Source organism: Delphinapterus leucas, chromosome 16 (assembly GCF_059928025.1).
Source record: "Delphinapterus leucas isolate spDelLeu-1000000601 "Yukka" chromosome 16, BTC_Dleu_Yukka2, whole genome shotgun sequence".
Taxonomy (NCBI): domain Eukaryota; kingdom Metazoa; phylum Chordata; class Mammalia; order Artiodactyla; family Monodontidae; genus Delphinapterus; species Delphinapterus leucas.
In genome coordinates this window covers 51878830-51885301 of record NC_143144.1, presented here as the reverse complement: position 1 = coordinate 51885301, position 6472 = coordinate 51878830, and positions in this window count along the sequence as shown.

The window sequence follows — 6472 nt, the reverse complement described above, 5'->3', positions numbered from 1 at the left end:
ACGTTTTTGGTGGTGATGATCTTTCCTGAAGCTAGAATGAAACAAACAGACTGAACTGCCAAGATTTAGGTAAACCATAAAAAAACAAAACAAAACAAAAAAACTATGTTAAAGTGAGAGTTTAAGCATTGGGATGTTTACAAAGGGAGGTTTTAATCTTTAAAGTAAGAGGGTCCTACCTGCCTAAACCTGGCCCTTCCTGATGGTCAGCAAATGGACTCAATGACTGCTCAGTGCTTTTCCTGGCCCTCGAGTTCTCTTCTTCCCAAACTTAAGATGTTTTGCAGCATTTTCTCTTTTATTAGGAAACTCCAAACTACACCAAGAAGAATTTTTTTCTAACACTCCTTAAAGTCAGAAACTGTGTTTAAAAAATAATTCTCCTCTGCTTTAATAAATGGACTAGAAAGCTTAAATGGACTTTCTTTCTGTTTGCAGTGACAGAAGCACTTATCTCTCACCCCAAGTGGATGTCCTATGTAATTGAATGTGAAGTAATTCCAAAGTTGCATCAAAATCTTTTCAGAGTGTTACTATGACAATCATACTTCTTTTTTAAAAACCACTTCAATGCAAACTCTCCATCATCCCACTGTCCATTCAGTACAATTTCATCGCATGAAGTAAGCTTAGCTTTTCAGAAAGCTTAGGGGCAGGAGGGGGAGTCATTATGCACGCACATTAGCTGCTTCTTCCACACACCCATTCTTCTCCGAGTGGTAACAGGCAGTCCACTCATCTTTATCACCATCTCAGAATGTTGGTTGTTAAAGGCTCTGCCTTCCTAAGACTGGGAATTAGGACAGAAGCCTAAAAGAGAACACACTGAGGAAATAAAGTCACTGACAGCTCTTCCTGCTTATTGATACCTTTCCTGCACGGACTCTGGCAAAAGCAAGAACCTGGGCAGAGATTCTCAGAGGGGAAGGAGGAGGGAAGGAGCCTTATCAATATCTCGAAGGCCTGGGAAACTTTGGAAAAGCATATTACCATTTCTTTCATTGGTTTGGGCCCCAGGCTGATCTTGACATTTCTATTCATGTTAACAGAGGGTGTGAGATCTTTATGTTTATCAAGTGGGGCATGTCTTAAAAATGTTTGAAATACGCTGGGCAAGTGAAGGCTTTACCGGCCATTTCCTGTTTTAGAGGTTTTGGAGAATCAACTTTGTGGTCTGCATGTGACCTTCACACGTGAGTGTTGTTTATTTCTATCTTTTGATTCAGTGGTTTTGAGACCTCAATAAAACTTTAGGGGCCCAGAAATCATTTTGTTCAAAGTTCTCCTTTGGTAACTTGAGGAGTTGAAGGGACTTGCTCAACTAGTCCCAGGGCAGAGGCAGGATTAAAAGCCAGGTTCCCTAATTCCTCATCCTACACCCTTCATCCTTTACAACTTCATATATATACAACTGCTGCCTTCTCTGACCCTCCTTGGCTTTGTGCCAGAAGAAGCATATTCTATTGCCTGCAGTTTTCCTTAAATAGCTCAGTAAAACTGAAAACTCCACAAGGGCAGGAGAGTTTGTCTCTTGTGTGCATTGGTATATCTCAGCTCTAAAAAATGCCTGACACATAGTAGGGCCAAATAAATATTGATGAGTAAATTTTATGTGTGTGTGTGTGTGTGTGTGTGTGTTTGTTTCCCATAGTCGTAGTAAAGGCAAAGCCTTTCACAATCAGAATTCTGAGACTGGGATAAGGATGGCTTGACTGCCTTCTACATCTTCAAGGATATACGTATGTATATTTATGTACATATTCATTTAAATCTATACTCTGGAGCGGTGTTCTCAATGCTGGGTGGAAATTAGAATCAACTGGAGAGTTTTTTTTTTTCCAAGACAATACCTGGATATTAAAGCAAAGATTCAGATTTCATTCACCTGGGTTGAGGTCAGGGCATCAGCACCTTTTAAAAGCTTCACAGATGATTCTAAGATACACTCAGCCTTGGAATCACACCCTAGGAAAGGGCACTTCTGAGGTGCCCTAACTGGGAGGTTACACTTGCTGTGGTTAGTTGGCGTTTGAAAGATGCTAATAAGTTGCTCATACTCCAGAGTAGGTCACCCACTTTAACTATCTTTACCTCTAATTAGTATTAGCAGATTATTTGTTATTTAAGAAAGGAGGATTCAAGATATGTGGTTTGGCTAGAAAAGAATGTAAGACTCCTGCCAGGTGTCAACTAAATATTTAGCTTCACTATGTGTCAGGCACTTCGCTGTGCCCTTTAGAGTCCTAGGCCTATATTCAGTAATAGGAATTGGTCAGATCTTGTGTTGGGTCATCCACGAAAGGTTCTGTCACCTGATTAGACTAGAAAGTTAGCTGAAATCTACTGCTAGAATGCTTTCATCTGCCTCAAGTAAACTTTTTGTGCCGGGCACTGTCTTAGGATCTAAATGGCCAGGGGCTGCTTCATTGAGTTTACACAACAGTCATGTGGCTGTGTGTACCTGTTGGCTGACATGAATCCATATGTGTGGCAGAATTTGGCTGGAGACACAATTTACATAATTTACAACAAGGCACCTGCTGCTGTAAGGTGTGGAAGAGAGACCTACAGCCTTCACCTACATCTACCAAAGGAGGCCGCCGATATCTGCAAAAAGGCAGCTTGTACTGGGTTGCTTACTGCAATGTGCATGCACTTTCTATACAGAGCCCTGGATACAGGAGGACTTTGGTCTTGACTCTGTCCTTTTTTTTTTTTTTTTTGTGGAACGCTCACTGTTGTGGCCTCTCCTGTTGCGGAGCACAGGTTCCGGACGCGCAGGCTCAGCGGCCATGGCTCACGGGCCTAGCTGCTCCGCGGCACGTGGGATCTTCCCAGCCCGGGGCACGAACCCGTGTCCCCTGCATCGGCAGGTGGACTCTCAACCACTGCGCCACCAGGGAAGCCCTTGACTCTGTCCTTTGAGAGGAGATAAAGGCAGATGCCACAACCCTGCTCAAAATGTCTCAGTACGTGCGGCTTTTCAAATGCAGGTGATTCCATCCCTGGTTGGCAGGGGAGGGGAAACAACCTTGAACCTCATTTGCTTCAGCCTTATGACCTCCCTTTGGTATTTCTGAGTGTGTAACTGAGCCTTGGCTTCCTTGTAGGGATACTTGGGTTCCTAGTTGCACAAAGTCAGCTATTTCACTGAGCCAAGAGTGGTGAGTAGCAGCTGGGACTGGGAAGGCAATTAGGAGGGATGGCAAAATGAGCAATTACAGGTGCAACAGCAGAACAATGTGGCTTCCAAGTCAGAATCTGGCTACAGTCCCCCAAGTCCTTCCTTTTAGTATCAAGGTGGGTGCTCTAAGGGAAAGGAGTATTAATAACAATAACATTTTTGTGCTATAAAATACTTTGGATTGTAGCAAATAAAAGGACCATTTTGAAACACAGCCTGAATGTCCATAAATAGGAACATGGTTAAATAAGCAAGGGTATGTCCACACAGAGAAATCCATATAGTTGTTGAAGATAATGAAACAGACTTATCTGTGCTGTTAGAAGATGATCTCTAAGACAAGGATCAAGTGAAACAAATCAAGTACCGAATCAACACTCAGCAAGATTGCAATTAAGCAACCTTCTCTCTGTGTTGTTTTAATTTTCAACAACATATTTATATATTACTTACACAGTCAAGAAAATATAGTAAAAAGTCTGAGTAGAAGTATAATATCCTAAAATTTGTAAAGACAAAATCGTCCTTGGAGCTGAGCTGTGGCCCACGAACCCTGGTGGTGTCTGGGCATGTCTCTCAAACCCTGGGGGACAGCAATAGGTGCTTTAGGCCCTGCTTCTCTGCCTCTCACTTTCCTCACCTGTAAACAGGGTTATAAGTCTGGTCTTGTTGAAATGCATAAATCCTGAGGGGAGGGGAAAGGTTCGTCAGGTAACTCTGGCCAAGTCCTGGCCAAGCTCAGGACTATTCCCCTGCTCATTCCAGCCACAGATAGTTGACACTGGGTTGCTAAATCATTCTAGAACCAACTTGCAGGTCTGTTGTCTTAATTCATCTTGGTAAGGAAAGGTTATGCCTAGTTTGAGGTTATGATCAAGCCAAATATACAAATTTCAGAACTTATCCCACTAGGGGAACTTTTATGGGAGGGAAGCTCCTGAGAAACAAGTGACAGAGAACTCTCCTCTAGTTGCAAAGTTTGGTTCTCAATTTTGATGAATAAGAATGATTTGAAAATACAATTTTGTCTGATGTGTTGTTAGGGAGCTAAATGTATCTAGAATTTCTTTCTGAAGAGCAAAATCCTCTCATGTTTTATAATGACAAATTATGATTTTCCTCGTGTGAAGATACCCGAGGATCTGGCCAGCTGGCTCCTTCTTTAAGTTCTGCCCATTCCATCAACCCTTCCTCAAGCGTCATCCTCTGCCAAGTTTTGGTACTTCTTGGACTCTCCTGCATACAACCAGTCAGGTTTGAGGGGATGATTAATTGACCAGAGGAAGGAATGGGCTTGGTGAGCCCTCCCACCCACTTTCACTTCCATTTTTTGAGGTGATCTGAACACAGAAGAGCCCTTTAATCAGTTTTGGTTGGGCCCTGAGTGGGTCTAGGTATGAACCACCATGGGAAATCTGCTCTGGCCTCAGTGATTCTCTGCTTCTGATGGATGGAATCCAAACTCTTCAACCTAGCATCCACCAACTAGCTGTGTGTCTGCAGCCAGTGACAACACATTTCTGTGCCTCAGCATCCTCTCTGCAGAATGAAAGCATTGGTCTTGTTTGAACTCTGAGGGCACTAACAGCTCTGGGATTCTATATCCAAGATGCTTAAACAACGCACAACCCTTCCCTCAAAGATATCTCCTAAGGCTCCCCTCAGTTTGGGTCAGGCCTGGAACAAAAAGGCATAACACAAATGGTAGGAAAACCTTAAATGGCCACTTCTTATTTAATGAGACCAATGAAAATGGTTATAGCTGTCTCCACCTCAAAGAAAATGCCAGGAAATTTCCTTTAAGTAAAACCTTTTAGGATAGAACTTTAGGAGACCAGAATATATAACAGGAGTTATTGCGAGGGTCCCTCTTTGCCAGCACTTTGGTTTTGGGGTGTGTGTGTCAATGTCTCATTCTGAAAGTTCCAGAAAAAACATCAGTTCAAGGGGGAAGAGATTGGCAGCCATGTTTGTTGTGTGGACACGTTTAAGGGAGTGATAAACAAAGGTCAACATAACATCCTAATGAACACACTTGTTCCATTCAGACTCTCACTCCCCCACTCCTTTCTTTTACTAAGAAAAATTAGGTTTTAAATGGCTTTGGAGATAGTAATCTCAGTTTCTCCTTGAACTGTAAAGAGACCTAAGTATTTTCACATAATTAAACACCTCAGAGATGAGAAGCCAGAAACAGAGGTCTTTTCACCCCATCCCAAAACAAAGCTCTTTGCTCCTCTGGCAACCTGTATCAAGCATTCATGCATCAGAATTACCTGAGTGCTTTGAAAAATACAGATTCCTAGGACTCACCATAAATCAACTCAGAATGCCTGAGGTGGGGCCCAGGGATATGCCTTTTTTATTATTATTATTTTTTACTTACTAATTAACTTTATTTTTTTTTCCAGGAATTTTAAATTTCCTTTTTTTTCCCCCACAACTCACACATACACACTGTATTTTATTTTTACAAGAGATAAACAAACTGACACCAAGCATTGTAAATGGATGACCGCAACAAAAGCAACAATGATTGCAATTACCAAACACGAAACACACTCATACTATGTCATAATATTGACATTCAGTCCGGGAATCCTCCACTGTAACAGCTCCTTTACTTTGCGGTGAAAATTGACTTGTATATTTTTTGCCTCTGAGTCCTTGTGGGATTTTTTTTTAATTAAAACGGAGAGTCACAAAAATTATAATCATCCTCATCAGGTCACTCAGTCCCATGTAATTATTTTTTTTATCTTGATCTTTTGTTGGCACTTTTATGAATTCATCAGTTTTCCATTGACCAGCTCCCACAGGTTAGTCTTTTATCCACAGCACCTGAGCACTTTGGCTCTCTGACCTAATCAAGGTTATATTGTTACTAATAACCGATCTCATATAACCTATCTTGGGACATTTTGGAAACTTTTTGAATAAAAATTGCTCCAGTAAGCATGCTGTTTAAGAAGACAGTAAGCATGTCATGTGCTAATTATGGCCTGTGACACCATAAAATAAAAGTGCATTACTGAATGCTTTCAATTTCTTATAATGATGGGAAGGTGGCATGTCATGGGGCCTTTTTAGCCCCAGACATCACTCCAGAGAATTCCAAACAGATATAGACAAGGGCAATTAGGACCCGGATCCTTTCCTCTCAGGCTGTTTACCCATGGGAATAGGATGTCCTGAAGCAACACTTCCCCCAAGTGACGTGTGGATAAGTCTGGTTATCAGAAAGATATTATTGGTGGTGTGATATGTAGGGCATTTACATTTTCTTGA